This window comes from Anabrus simplex, chromosome 5, assembly GCF_040414725.1.
Source record: "Anabrus simplex isolate iqAnaSimp1 chromosome 5, ASM4041472v1, whole genome shotgun sequence".
Taxonomy (NCBI): Eukaryota; Metazoa; Arthropoda; class Insecta; order Orthoptera; family Tettigoniidae; genus Anabrus; species Anabrus simplex.
Genome location: NC_090269.1, coordinates 340,285,217 through 340,301,310, shown reverse-complemented (window position 1 = coordinate 340,301,310; position 16,094 = coordinate 340,285,217). Strand labels below are relative to the sequence as shown.

The following is a 16,094-nucleotide window of genomic DNA, read 5'->3' as shown; positions in this document are numbered from 1 at the left end:
TAAGATCTGATATGTAGTTATCACAGGTATACTTACAAGCTTACCATAAATAAATAAATAAATAAATAAATAAATAAATAAATAAATAAATAAATAAATAAATAAATAAATAAATAAATAAATAAATAGCCACACAAGTGATCTTTGTAATTTACTTGGTTTCATACTATTCCGACAATAAAATCTGACATTTTTTTGAGGATTTTTCACTATTTTCTTGTGAAAAACACTTACACTATTATGACTAGGGTTCGTAAGTTTATAACCTAAAGAAGTACAAACTATAGAAGCAAATATGCCCTAAAAATAGCTAAATATTACCTTAAAAAAGGTCAAATATAACTTGTGCATTTTAGGGATAGGTAGCAAATATTAGAGCATTACTAACATTAAACGGATCAAAAAGTTATTAGCGATAATATAGCAGACACAGTTAATCATGCAAACTGACAGAGCAACTGTAGGTACGTTAATCTAAAAAGAAGTACTAAAAAGCGAAGTATTAGCTTGCAAATTGGTATCTGTCGGCGTACGTTCGCACAGCCTCCCTTGTTTTGTTTTCGGAATCATCCCTTTTAAACCTGCTCCCTATCTGTTTCGGGTAAAGAAAGAAAAATACATCCACTAGAGTATTTTGAAATCCTGTGTTTGAAACTCGACGCTGATAACTTGTACTTTGTTAAAAATGATGCCTCAACTTAAACAAAAATATTCAAAATACAACGTATAACCAAATATTACCTTGTATCACTAAAATAAGCAAAATATGAGCAAAGCAATAAAAATGGCCCAAATATGCATTTATATGCAACATAAAACTGCTCTGAATGGGGCCAGGGACCCATCATTCACAGTTATATCTCAGATTTAACATCCGAACCGTAGTTATGACACTTAACTGCATGGGAACGCTGAAGAAATTTAGTCTGTTGTATACTAATAGCAGATATATTATTACAATATAATCATAGAGCTCCGGTTTCTTGACTGAGGTGCTGGCCTTAGTTTCTGAAGGTCTGGGGTTTGACTCCCGGTCGGGTCGAGGATTTTAAATGCGTATCATTAATTCCTCTGGCTCGATGATTGGGTGTTTGTGTTCGTATTAATACACTTCTCTTCATCTAGACACATCACATCACACTACCAACCATAATAGAAGAACGCAATAGTGACTGTATCCCTCCATATAGGGTTGGCGTCAGAAACGGCACCCGGCCGTAAAACAGGGCAAATCCACATCAAGTGTCGACCTTAATAACTTGTAAAATAGACACCAGGAATAAGAATAACTAAACGAGCAAAGATGGGATAACAATTTTATTTAAGGTCTGTTGAAATGAAATGAAATAGCTTATGGCTTTTAGTGCCGGGAGTGTCCGAAGACATGTTTGTCTCTCCAGGTGCAGGGCTTTCGATTTGACTCCCGTAGGCGACCTGCGCGTCGTGATGAGAATGAAATGACGATGAAGAAGACACATACACCCAGCCTCCGTGCCAGAAAATTAACCAATGATGGTTAAAATTCCGGACCCTGCCGGGAATCGAACCCGGGACCCCTGTGACCAAAGGCCAGCACGCTAACCATGTAGCCATGGAGCCGGACTTTAAGATATGTTGTGCTCTATTAAAAAAATCTTCTGAATTTGGTTAGTTTTACAATGGGTGGCAGGGGCCGATGACCTTCGATGTTAGGCCCCGTTAAACAACAAGCATCATCATCATCATCATCATCATCACAATGGGTGGCATGTTATGCCACTTAAAGTATGAGCGAAAAACAAAATGTTTCCTATTTTATGTGACTGTACACATCTGAAGTGACAATAAATAATATTATCAAGTTTCTTACTAAAAAAAATGCAAGTAACAAAATTGGTCTTGCTAGGGTAGGGTTAAGTTAAAAGTCTGCTCTGAAGTTTTGTGGACTCTTAACGAAGAACATATTGTGATCTGTAACTCCTATCTCCAAGCAGATCCTTTTAGCACAATTCAAATGTAAATATTCCATCGTTCACCTGTGAACAAGCTAATATGCGCGCGTGAACAAGACGTGTAGCTATTAACAACATAGTGCTTTCTCGACCTCGAAGTGAGATAAGTTCCCCGTGAGAAATGCTGCTTTTCTCCATGAAACAGCAGCCAGAACCTATCAGCACTACACAGTGTTTGAGACTGCTGTACACATCAGCGCTATCTGCCAGATTTGTGTTTAATCAAGTACAAGTGGCGAGTCCTTATCTCGTGCGTTGTGCACCCTCATATCTTTTGAAATGATGAAATATATTTGATGGATTACGGTAACAAGGCAGCGTCATTGTGGTCAGCGGAGAATTCATAAGATAGTTGATTCTCGGAGGTATGTAACTGAAATGTTAATTACTAACTTACCGTCATCACTTATCTATTTTAGATCATCCTGCTGTATTAATACGTAGGTTCTTTCAGTGACTCGGCTAGTTACAGGGCGATCTTTCACTCTTCTATTCTATCTTGGTCTGTTATGTCAAGAACCTAGAGAAATGATAATAAGTAGTATTCACCATTTTTGGATCTCCCTGTCGTTCCATTCTAATAAACGTTAGAAAACGTGACAGTCGAGCGGCTGAACAGCTTGCTTCTCACCAAGGCGGGCAGTCGAATCCCGGCCAATGCATGCAACATTTTCGGAATCCACGTAAATGTGTAGGTCTTGTGCCTATGATCCCGACATCGATTGTCACGCAAAACCATTTCTGACAGATGCTTGGCCTTGGTTGGTATCTCGGGTGGTAGAACTCTGGCCTTGTGAGCTCAAGTTAGCGTCTGGGATCCCGGCTTAGTGCAGTGGTATTTGAAGCTGCTCAAATACGTCAGCCTCGTGTCCGTACAGTTACTGGCACGTTAAAGAACTCCTGTAGGAAAAATTCCGACACTTCAGCGTCTTGGAAAACCGTAAAGTAGTTAGTGGGACGAAACACCAATTACATTATTATTATTATTATTATTATTATTATTATTATTATTATTATTATTATTATTATTATTATTTTGCTATTGGCTTTACGTCGCACCGACACAGACAGGTCTTATGACGACGATGGGACAGGAAGGGCCTAGGAGTTGGAAGGAAGCGGCCGTGGTCTGAAAGCATGGAAAAAACCATCTTCAGGGCTGCCGACAGTGGGATTCGAACCCACTGTCTCCCGGATGCAAGCTCACAGCCGTGCGTCCCTAACCGCACGGCCAACTCGCCCGGTCATTATTATTATTATTATTATTATTATTATTATTATTATTATTATTATTTAGGCGTTTTTACTTACTATAGTAGATCATGGTCAGCTGTCCCAACCTCGGCTAGGAGGCAGGCATGCTACTCCTACACCTCGAATATTCGGCTACGTCCATTTCGTAAAGTAGTACTGTTATAGCAAGGCCAATTCATGAGAGTTACGTAATTATATAGAATTCCAAGTGTAAACGGGTTAGAAGACAATATAACCAGTCCCTCGTAAACATTATTATGCAGGCAAATAGGATCTTCAAAACTGACAACGTATGACTTTAAAATAACAAAACATTACTCCAAAATTGACAATGTGGCTGAACATTAAAAATCACACTGCGAAATCTTCTTCTTCCTCTAGGTGATGTCCTACAGGTTTAGGGTCTCTTTTATGGATCCTTTAACCGGCCAGTGCATGGGCTGGGTCTGTGAGGCCCATGCGTATCAATTTTCTTTTCTCAGAAATGGAAGTAGTTGGTTCCTTGTGGTTTCCGCTACCTTCCTGTCTGAACATGCTTAGTAACATGACAGACTTGTGACGAAGTGTTTGGTTTTACTTGTGATCTGTGGGATATTTTAGTGCTCTGTGGGCCTGTCAGACCCAACCTGTGCAGTCATGCAAGTTTTTTCTTCGTGTTGTCTGTTTTGTATTTTCAAACTGCGTTCATAAATAGCATTTCATATTAGTTCTTATAGCGAATCTGTACAATGCCCTTAAATATGACATGTAAATATTCCGTTGGACTGAACTGATAGTTAGGGTTACATAGTCCAATTTTCAAACATTTAGAGTATAAACATTTTGAGTTTTGTGTTAAATATAATATTAATGCGTAAAAATTCAGTGGTGTCCGTCTCTGTGCTGTAGTGGTTAGTGTGATTAGCTGCCACCCCGGGAGGCCCGGGTTCGATTCCCTGCTCTGCCACGAAATTTGAAAAGTGGTACGAAGACTGGAACGGGGTCCATTCAGCCTTGGGAGGTCAACTGAGTAGTTGGGGCTTCGATTCCCACCTCAGCCATACCTCGAAGTGGTTTTCCGTGGTTTTCCATTTCTCTTCCAGGCAAATGCCGGGATGGTACCTAACTTAAGACCACGGCCGCTTCCTTCCCTCTTCCTTGCCTATCCCTTCCGATCTTACCATCCCCCCCCCCCTCGCCGCAACGCCCCTGTTCAGCATAGCAGGTGAGGCCACAGGTGAGGTAGCCTATTAGTCCTCCTCCCAAGTTGTATCTCCCCGACCAAAAGTCTCACGCTCTAAGACACTACCCTTGTGGCGGTAGAGGTAGGATCTCTCGCTGAGTCCGAGGGACAGACTAAGAAAGAAAGAAAGAAAGAAAGAAAGAAAGAAAGAAAGAAAGAAAGAAAGAAAGAAAGAAAATTTCAGTGGTAAGAAAAATGCATTGTAAAATAATATTATTGTGATTAAATTTGCTGATATTAAGATCATAATGCTACATTTATAACAGAGAACATAACGAGAATAGGGTCGTATTTCAGAATGGATCTGTGATACCCAACCCGTGCACTCACGTAGGCCTAACATATTGTGACCCTTTCACTGGCGGGTTACGCGAGATGGCTCTGTTTGTTGCATCTTGGGGTCGCTTCTCTCATATAACGCTGATGGTGCCTTGCCATCGTAGATTTGGTTGCCCATGGGGTCTTCTTCTTTGCACGTCGTATTGGAAGGCAGTGATTGGACGCTGTTGGACGCTGCTCTTATGATGTGTCCGTTCCAGTACAGCCGGCATTCGCGCAACTTCTCACTGATTGACACTACTCCAAATGCCGTGTGATGTTGTCGTTGATTTTGTGCTCAATAAGTGAAATGCCCGAGATCAATCTTAGCATTCGCATTTCTATTGCACTTCTGTTGGCAGCCCAGTACTCAGTGCTGTAAAACCCAACTAGTCGTACAATTGTCTGTTAGAGCATGAACTTCAGCTGGATCGGCATTCACTTATCACATAGAACTCCTGTGACCTCCTTCCATCTCATCCACACCCTTACTTCTTTGTTAAAGCAAGCATCATTCCGCAGACAAGATCCAAGGTACTGAACACTCGATTTGTTCCAATGAACTGTTCTGAATCAGTTGTGTAATAGTTCAGAATGTTCTTGAGGAGCATGCGCAACTCAGAACGATTCCGGAGCTGATACTTGGTAATGTTTTGTTGGAACCGTGAATGACAGTTCAGCACTTTAATGACATAGGGTAGTATTCCCTGCAAATCAAACTTTTGATGGCCTTATATGTCACAAAAATTGATTGGCTTGCCTCGTGCCATAAGTATGTACATTCTGAGAGGTAATTAACACTGTATTTGATTTTATAAGACCGTCCTTAATTGAGTGCAGGAGGTGATTGACTATAGCCTCATTAAAACATATAGAACTATGTTTAATTCCTGAAATGCTGTGCAGATCCTTAATATGGGTACTCGGTGGACTTTTTCTGTGTTATTTAGTTTGGTCAACTTTGCTCTTTTCCAACACCGACGGTATTACGTTAAGAGATCTAAGTGGACTTTTTATTTTTCACATCTCACAGTCTTACCCTATTATTTTTATTATTTTAGTTAAAACTCTAGTTATTCAGAAAACTGAAGGTCAGCTCCTTGGGTGAGTGGTAGGCTTTCCTGCCGGTCGGGGATTTTGACAGCGTCTGGCTAACGCCTCTGGTTCGGGGAGTAAGTGATACACACTTCTTCATATACACACATGTCTTATATTTGTAGACTTCCAAGGACATCGTGGTCGATGGAGAACTCATAAGAATGGATTGCCCCAGGGATGTAAGTATCTTGTCTCCCATTTTATATAATGTGTACACCAATAATCAACCACAGCCTCAAAGGTGCGAAAGCTTCATTTACGCTGACGACTTTGCTTTTGTTGATCAATCAGAACAGTTTGAGGCCGTAGAACGTACGCTCAGCCGTGCACTAGAACAGCTTGGTACTTACTATGAAAGGAACCAACTCGTACCCAACCCTAGTAAGACTCAGGTATGTGCCTTCCATCTGAAGCATGTGCAAGCTAATCGGAATCTTGAAGTATTCTGGAATGGTACATTATTGGTTCACTGCTTCCATCCTAGACATCTAGGGGTCACCTTGAACCGTACATGTATATACAAGGAACAGTGTCATAAGCTGGAGCAGAAGATCTCTTCGAGGAACTGACTCCTCCGTAAACTAGCAGGGCCTAACTGGGGCACACATTTCCAAACGATATGCTATCCAGCAGGAGAATATGCCTTTCCTGTGTGGTACAAGTCAGCCCATGAAACGAGAGTTGCAGGATTGTTTCAGTTTGTTTGAGGCCAACAAGTGGACTATCTGGCTGGAATTGCTCCATCTGATATTAGAAGGGAAGTGGCTGCCAACAAATCGTCTACTATGACCTCACACCTACTCTACGGATATCAACCGGGTGAAAGTGATTAAAATCGAGAAAGGGCTCCCTAAAAACTACTCAACCGTTACATGGAACAGTTGCAAAAGCACGAGTTACCATGTGGAAGGAGAGAACTAGTAATTTGTCTGAATTGATGGAACCGAAGGAATCTCTACCTCTGGCCACACAGAGAACTGGCCAATCTGGAAGTCACTGAACAGGCTGCGAGCTGCAGTTGCAAGTACAAGGGACAACTTATATAAGTGGCATTTTCCGACCAAGACAGTTCTATATGATTGTGGCGAATTTCAAACAACACAACATCTCTTATGTTGTCCCTTGTGCCCGTCCAGATGTGCAATGAGTGATTTGACTCAAGCTAATTCAAGAGTTCTCGAAGTGACTAAGTTTTGGCTGGGAAGTGTTTGAAGTCACTTGATGAACACATATTTGTGTACTTGTGCCCATTCCATGCTTCCTTTTTTGTACGTTTTCATGTTTCATATTTTGTACTTCTGACACGAATAAATAAATATAGGATACACATAACACTGTGCTAACCATCATACATTGGTAAATACAACCCTCCACACCGGACTGGTGTTAAGAAGGACATCCGACCTTTAATCAGAGCCAAGTACAGATGTGCAACGCTGTTCGCAACCGTGACTCTACTAGTATGTGGGAAAAATTGTCCGACGAAGAAGAATCAGAAATTAGGTAGGTAAATAACAATAAAAAATAATTCACTCGAAATATTTCGCTTGAATTAACGGAGTTCTTTTACCAAATGTAGATAGTAGTATCGCTTCAACAAGGTACCCATTTTTTTTCAATTTTATAATTTGCTTTACGTCGCACCGACACAGATAGGTTTTATGGTGACGATGCACCCAATAGACTCTGAACTGCCTGCTCGTGCGCAGTAGTGTAGATGCTGTTCCAACAGAACAGCTCAAGTTCAAAGGAAGCAGCCTTGGCCTTAATTAATTAATGTACAGTGTCTGGTGTGAAGATAGGAAACCACGGAATACCATCTTCAAAGCTGCCGATATTGGGGTTCGAATCCACTATCTCTCGGATGCAAGCACATAGCTGTGCACCCCTAACCACACGGCCAACTCGCCCGATCGTACAGAGTGTAACAGCCTGCCTGAATATTGGCAGGAAGTAGGTGGAGAGTTAGATAAATTTCTTCTTTAGCATGCCATTCCTCTGGTTCGTAAATTTTCTGATCCTACACTGGCTCATCATAGCATTCGAGCTATTCAATCCCTACTCTGAGGCACTGATTAGAATGAGCAGTGTGCATATTTAACGGAGTAATGGCAGAGGAGTGTTCACGGTTGTCTGCGGCCTGGTCACCCCAGCTTTGGAACTTTGGATTGTTAGATCGGCACCGTTGTTCGTTAAAAGTGATAAAATGTGCGGTTTTTCTTTTGTTTGATTATTTTATACGATAACATTGCTTTCAATCGCTACATTCCTATTGACGTTTTTATATTGACCTATATTGACTTCAGTTAGGAAAACCACAAAAGTCATTCTGAGAATCCCATAGCGAGCACGGTTACAGCAGCTAGTTTGATTAATAAGTTCATCGACCATGCGTCGTAAAGTGTTTTGTAATATGATTCGCAGAAGGCATTGTTAAGTTATGTAACAGGTTACCTGACACAGTCTTAACAACATCCTTACGATAGTTTATACTGTATTATTGTCGGGCTCCATGGCTAAATGGTTAGCGTGCTGGCCTTTGGTAACAGAGGTCCCGGGTTCGATTCCCGGCCGGGTCGGGAATTTTAACCATAATTGGTTAATTTCGCTGGCATGGGGACTGGGTGTGTGTGTCATCTTCATCATCATTTCATCCTTATCCCGACACGTAGGTCGCCTACGGGTGTCAAATCGAAAGACCTGCATCTGGTGAGCCGAACTTGTCCTCGGACACTTCCGGCACTAAAAGCCATACGCCATTTCATTTCACTGTATTATTTCTCATCTAATTATTATCTCGCGTAATTTTAATTATTTAATTTTTTGCATGCTAGAGGATGTTCATCCCAATTACAGCAGCATTCTTTGTGATACAAATTAAAATTAAAAATAATTACTTAATATTTCCTGGCTTACCGTAATTAAATCGAATCCAAACGAATCTAACATAATCAATGTAATCCAACCTCTGAGATTGAGCTTACAAATAGTTTAATATACTATACCTATAGCGTTGTCCGACTCATTAGCTGAACGGTCAGCATTTAGACTTTAGATTTATTTTAACATTTTTCAATAAAAAGGTTACAACGTCTTCCCATCATAATTCACCATTTTACAGACTACGCAGTGTCTATAACAGTGCAACTCGAAAAAAAAAAAAAAAAAAAAAAGGTCTTGATTTCAGTGAAAGCACGGCATTATTTTAAAGACAATTCATGGACTCCATTAACAGATAACAATTATGATACAACACTATATGTACAGTTTCTTCCTCTTCTACCGCCTTTCCCACATCTGTGGGGTCGCGGGTGGGAACTGTGTCACACATGTGGATTTTGCCCTGTTTTACGGCCGGATGCTTTCCTGAGGGCAACCCTATATTAAGGGATGTAATCACTACTGCGTGTTTCTGTTGTAGCTGGCACAGTAGTGTGTTGTCTGAATATGAAGATGACTTTTTGGGACAAACACCCAGTCCCCGAGCCAGAAGAATTAATCGGACGCGATTAAAATCCCCGATCCGATCGAAAATCGAACCCGGGGCCCCTTGAACCAAAGGCCAGCACGCTAACCATTTAGCCATGAAGCCGGACAGTCGCAGGCTGCTACACACGCGTATTCACAAAAGCACCACTGTAATCACTCTTGATGTTAACACAGCGATGTCTCTTGGTACTCTGCCTTAGGAAGGCGGAAGGTCACTAGCAAGCATAACCCTGTGCTGCAATCTGTTGGTGCACAATATAGTCCGGGAACTTTTTGATCCGACCTTGTAAGCTGCAAGCAGCCATGGTGCCACGATTGCCATACAAGTCTCAGAAGTGGTGTTTCCCTGAATGTAGACCCTCGAAGGTTGAGTACAGTACAATATTGTGGACTGAGAGTTGGAACGAGCGTCACTCAGCCTCGTGGAACCAAGTCAGGAAATACCTCATACGAGAGGCAGAGGACCCGGTCTCGAAAACCAAGCAATAGGCTAAAGATTACGTCGCGCTGATCACGTGTCTCTTACTGTATTTAGGCCATCTGGCTGGGCAGCAGCCCTCTTGGCATGCAAAGACCTTTAATAGGCTATTGCGAACGATTTTGTTGATCTGTTGTATGTATAAACTGTCAAAATTAAAACTCCGTTTATTCCTCGAGTTACCGAGCGAGGTGGCTATGCGGATTACCTCACGCAGCTGTAAGCTTGCATTCGGGAGATGGTGAGTTCGAACCCCACTGTCGACAATCCTGAAGATTTTCGTGGTTTTCCAGTTCCACACGCATATGGTGGCTCTCTATGCCTTTTAATTCCACGTCGTCAAAGGATTTAAATCCTAGTGTGAAAGTTTGAACCTAGTGTATTGAGCTGTTGATGAGTTGAAAAGCAGCGAGCCCGGTTCTGAATGATAGCAAAGCAATACAGCTGAGAGGGTCGTTGCTCTGACCAGATATCTACTGGCCATCTTGTCTTTGCAGGCCTAGTGCCTAGTCTCCGGAAAATCACGATTCATCACATATAGATCGGAAGGTAAATTTGTAATGTGTACTGTGGCTGTATTGCCACTGACCGCGATCCTTCCGCTTTCCCCTTTCAGTAGTGGTACTCCGAGTCTTGTTCGAGTAACGCGTATTAGGACTGTCTGCGCCGATTCAGAATCCCGCTAAATGTGAGGTGCGCTCCGTTGTATAGTATTTTAATCGAAAAATTAAGCGAGCAGCGGAAGTTCATTGGCAAAATTATTGGCGTTATGTGAACATTATTGACAGATTAAGTGGTATCAAGAATTCTGTGCAGGAAGAACCGATATTCTTGACGAACACGTGAATGGTAGGCGCTTGTAATCGTGTGTCCAATTATATCTTTACCAGAAGAAACACTTTGGCTGACAACAATTCGACGATGATGACGATTTAAAAGGAGTCAAGACATGGTTGAAGTGAAGATGCAGGCAGCAGACGTCTATGACTCTGGGATGTTACCCAGACTAAATACGAGTTTGGATAATGGCGACAACATAGTTGAAAAGTCAAGTATGTACCTGTAATTTATAGTGCAAGTTTTGTCATCAGGACATTATGTGAATGCATATTGGTCATTGTATCTTTATTTTCCGGACACACGTCGTAAGATTAACGTATTATTATTTTTATTATATTCGTATTATTATTATTATACAGGGTGAAGCGTAATTCGCGCACTCGGGAGTCGCAGCGCGACTCCTCACATGCCAGCAATAAAAAACTGTCTCTTACAAAATTTCGTCTTGCGAGTATATCCGGCAGAAAACGGACGTTAAAGAGTAGCAATCTGGCAACACTGTAACCATATGTAGGGTAACAACCGCTCTCAGCACATTTACGTCGTGCTGTACAGTTGGTGCAGTGGGTAGAGTTTCTGGTTGGCACGCAGGAGGTCGATGGTTCGATCCTGGGTTGAGGTGCATTTTTTATTTGCTAATTTCCATCTGACATTACCTACTGTAATGCAGTAAGACACCGTTTCTGAGGTCACATGTATCCTACATTTACAACATAATAATAATAATAATAATGTCCGACTCGTTGGCTGAATGGTCAGCGTACTGGCGTTCGGTTCAGAGGGTCCCGGGTTCGATTCCTGGCCGGGTCGGGGATTTTAACCTTAATTGGTTAATTCCAATGGCCCGGGGGCTGGGTGTTTGTGATGTCCCCAACATCCCTGCAACTCACACACCACACATAACACTACCCTCCACCACAATAACACGCAGTTACCTATACATGGCAGATGCCGCCCACCCTCATCGGAGGGTCTGCCTTACAAGGGCTGCAATCGGCTAGTAATAGCCATACGAAATTAATAATTAATAATAATAATAATAATAATAATAATGCATTGAGATACGTACTAAAGAGCATGCGGTTACCAGACGCAATGTTGAAAGGCAGAATTATTGGGACCATGATGATAACACATACAAATTGTAACCGAGTTTGGACATTATTCGCAGAGCACGTTGCTAGGCCTACTGGTAACGTAAGGCCCTAACGAAATGTAATGGACCTGAACGAAGCAAGAATAATAGTTGGTACTAATCTATGGGACCATTGGAGGAGGGTACAAAGAAAACAGGTTTCACATCTAGTAGATGAAGTGGTGCGAATTAATTCACGCCCACGACGTGGAAAGGGCGCCTTTCAAAGCTGACCAATGAAAACGATTGTTCGTCCATTTCTAGGATCCTAGTATGTAAGTGCAAATGGTTTCTAGAGGACCCACTGCAATCGTTGTTGACAATTAAGATGCCAGATACCATACCACCTGGACTACATTTACGAAATAAAAAACATACGCCTCAACCCAGGATCGACCACTCGACCTCCTGCATGCTAACCCAAAACTTTATCCCTTGCACCAACTGTACACTACGACTAACTACTCCTGACAGAGGTAGTTACCCTACATGTGGTTACAGTGTTGCCAGATTGCTACTCTTCAACGTCGTTTTTCTGCCGGATATACTCGCAAGATGAAATTTTGTATGAGACATTTTTTTTATTGCCGGCATGTGAGGAGTCGCGCTGCGACGCCCGAGTGCGCGAATTACGCTTCATCCTGTATATGAACTCGATGGTTGAAGCTAGTTGAAGCTATACGCTTAAACTGGCTTCAGTGGTGGGTCATGTGAGGCGAATGGAGGAGGATAGGTTACCTAGGAGAATAATGGACTCTGCTATGGAGGGCAAGAGAAGTAGAGGGAGACCAAGACGACGATGGTTAGACTCAGTTTCTAACGATTTAAAATAAGAGGACTAAACTAGGCCACAGAGCTGGTTACAAATAGAGGATTGTGGCGGCGATTAGTAAATTTACAGAGGCTGGCGACTGAACGCTGAAATGCATAACAGTCTATAATGAAGATGCATGCTTTATTATTATTGTTATTATTACCGTGGGTTTCAGACAGTGTCAACGTAGCGCACTTACTGTGACTCGATCCTGTCAGCTCTGAGGTCCGTTTTCAAATCCCTCCTTTGGTGAATTTTTTCCTTCGATTGGTGCTTTCAGGTGAGTCTTCAGCCACGCGCACATTAACACCGCCTCGCAAAGCCTCTGAATTCGCCCGCGAAGCGATCTGATTGGTTCAGCAGCTGTTAAATGACAACGGCGCGAGATATCGAATTATTATTTTCAAATTATTTATCAGTATTGCCAACCCTTTAACGCCCGTGTACCCAGTTCACGTTGTTTCCAAACATCCTGTACAGTTAACATTACATTGAGTAACATTACATAGATCTGGACCAAAACTCTTATTGTCCAGTTGTTCTTCCTCATAAAATAATAATCACTACCTCCTAAGAAATTATTTTAGGCACAGGAATATGGTGTTCCTGATGATGTATGTGTTTATCAGGACTTCTTGAATGTACCTCTTGTTTTATCAGGAAGCAAATGTGGTTCCAACATGGTAGGGGGCTTGCTCCAGTAATGATGTGGAAATATTTTTGAATAGGTTCTCTGCACATTTGAATGGTCGTGAGGGGCCGGCTAACTGGCCAGCACGATCACCTGATCTCAAGTCACTCTATTTTTATTTGTGAGCACACATGCACATTGGAGGATGCGAACCTCGCACACACTCAGGAAGACCTAGTCGCAGGAACTGCCACTGATCCAAGTGAGGTCCAAGATGGAGCACTTGACGTCGTCCAACGGTCCGTGGTCCTACGACTGTAATTCTTTTGAACATCTCTGGTAAGATACTCTCCAGTAAATGAGTATACAACTAATTTTGCACATCTATTATCTTCTTTACTTTACAGTACTGAACCCATGAACTTTGTGCCCTAAGAATACTATGTATTAAATTGTCAATTTGGTAAGAAGTTCGATTCTTGATAGCATGGAATTGACACGTGGCAAGGGGGTGATTACCTTCGGTCCCACGCTCTGGGATACGTGACGTCATTCGCACGTCTCAACGGCGGAAGAATCTTAAGTCATTTTGTGAACTATTTCAGAAGAAGCGCGTGTATATGGCGTGCCCAAGCCAAGTCTAAAATATAGTGCCTATCAAATGAGGTCATTTATCCCACAAATCGAACATGTATAAATTTTAAATGTCCGTGAACACTACTGCTGGAAATGTAGCGAGTATGTAGTCACCTTCAGAACTCTTATAATTACAGTTTAGTTAAGTTAGAAAAGTTATAGAAATTTTCTTGGCAGCAAGGGGAGATGCCCGGAGAGAGGGGGTAGCTGCTATATATAAGAATTGACGCCATGACGAAGCCCCTGCATTTTGTGTTACGAGGCTGACGACAGAGGGTTGAGCTGCTCTGTGAAATCGAACGACAAAGGTAGACTAAGTCCAACCCATAGATTTTAGCCATTGTGGTTGGGGTCTTGACTCCATGTGGAGATAGTTTTCTTGAGTGGAAATAATTGTACCAAAAAGGACGGTCAAAGTACCGAATAAATTTTTATGTGATAAATAAAGTAATTCGTGAGCGGAAATAATTGCAGTCCATCGTGTGCGCTCAACAAGAACAAGTGAAGGGCATTTTCTTTTTTTTAATGCTTTATTTCCAGGAAACCGGAAGAATAAAATGATCTGTAAAGCCAGAAATGTAAAAATGGCAAAATAAAAATGCCAGGGTCGCAAATGAGCCCTATGATGAATACTGGCGTGATCACCTAAGGTATGTGACTTACCATCTTACCACCTATTATATCTTGTTTCATGATCTCTAAAATATGTGTATTTGAAAGGGGTATATACGACGCAGTTGGTCGCCCCTATGTGGTTTTTGTAAATGTTAAAATACGACGAAAAAAGGGTCATTTGTTTTATTTTCCACTTGGATAAAATTTGGAAGTCTTACGAGTGCCGTATGATGTTGTAAAAAGTTATTAAATAGGGTTTCGAAGTGATATCACGTCCAATGTAGATCGTCATTTCCGTGTGTTTACTGCCTATATTTTGTGATGTCAAATTAAGATGTTCATTCGACGTAAAAAATTTCTGTCTGAAATTTTGACGTAAACAATATAAGAAATCCATGGTTACTCATTTTCAATCGAGTGGAAGCGCGTTGTCGGGTGAGAGTATAGTGTGATGAATTTGGTCGCGGAGTGAAACGTTTTTCTAGGCCCATTTAAACTGTGTCTGACTGACAATATAAAAGGATTTAGTAGAAATTTGAGTCATTTTCGTGAAAATCCAGTTATTAAATACGATATCATTTTATGCGAAGTTATTCATTATTAAAGCACTGTGCGGTATTAGACGTCGTGGATTCTAGTAAGGATTTTATTCCAGTTCTTTTGTCAGTGATAGTCGTGAGTTTGGAAAACAGAGGTTAGTTTTGTCGTGTGAGTCGAGATGAGATTTGTGAATCAGGTTGAAGACCTGTCAATGAAGCCGGGACTTGTGGAAGCCAGAGGAAGATTTTGTATAATGTTTGGGGATGAAAGGTAGAAGTAGGGAATCCATGGCGGTATTAATTTTCGACGTGTATAATTATTGTGGGCATTTTGAAGTATAATCTATGTGCATTTTGTTCGTTAGAAATATCGTATTTGTTTAATTATGTCGGCGGAGTTTAAACGAAGCATTCTGAGAGGCCAGTCAGGTAGAACGGACCAGATGTCCCGTGTCACTGCCAAGCGGATTGGGGGCGAAATGCCGTCAGCTGATAGGGGTTCACCGCGGGGATAAAGGGACATGCAAAGTGTGTTACGCGTGGAATTGAGATTGTATTTCTCGGCAGGGATAACGTTAAATGTTGGATTTAGTTGAAATTTTCATCCGGGAATAACCTGAGTGTTATTAGACACTGTAATTTTGTTTAATTGGGGACGTAATGTGCATTTGATTCGACGGACTTAGAGTATAATGAACAAGATTAGCCAAATTCAGGGTTGTCCAAAATATAGAGCGATCGTAGTGATGATTGTTTGCCTGTGAGGGGTGCCCAAACTTTATAAAATGTTATGACGAGATATGACATCGTAATTATATGGCGAGTTGCTTTTGGTTTGTACGTAAATTATTATGATTATCCCAGTGTTAATAATGGCTAGGATTAGATTAGATTTAAAGTGTGAGGTCATGAAATAAGATACAAACTGGACATGAATGATGTAATAGTTCTTTTCCAGCTATCGGAATCAACAGATAAACATCACAGAATAAAAAAAATTACATCACAACTGCGTAGGAATTTTTTTGTGTGTT

The 16,094-nt window shown here is 41.4% G+C and overlaps 1 long non-coding RNA gene across 1 annotated transcript in view; it reads left to right on the top strand.

Annotated features, from left to right (window-relative positions):
• Positions 1-2,295: 2,295 nt before the first annotated feature.
• LOC137501049 (uncharacterized) overlaps positions 2,296-16,094 on the top strand; it is a 39,173-nt gene continuing 25,374 nt past the window's right edge. The window contains exon 1 of the long non-coding RNA XR_011018314.1: positions 2,296-2,356. This is a non-coding gene — a long non-coding RNA (uncharacterized lncRNA). The remainder of the gene's footprint in view (positions 2,357-16,094) is intronic.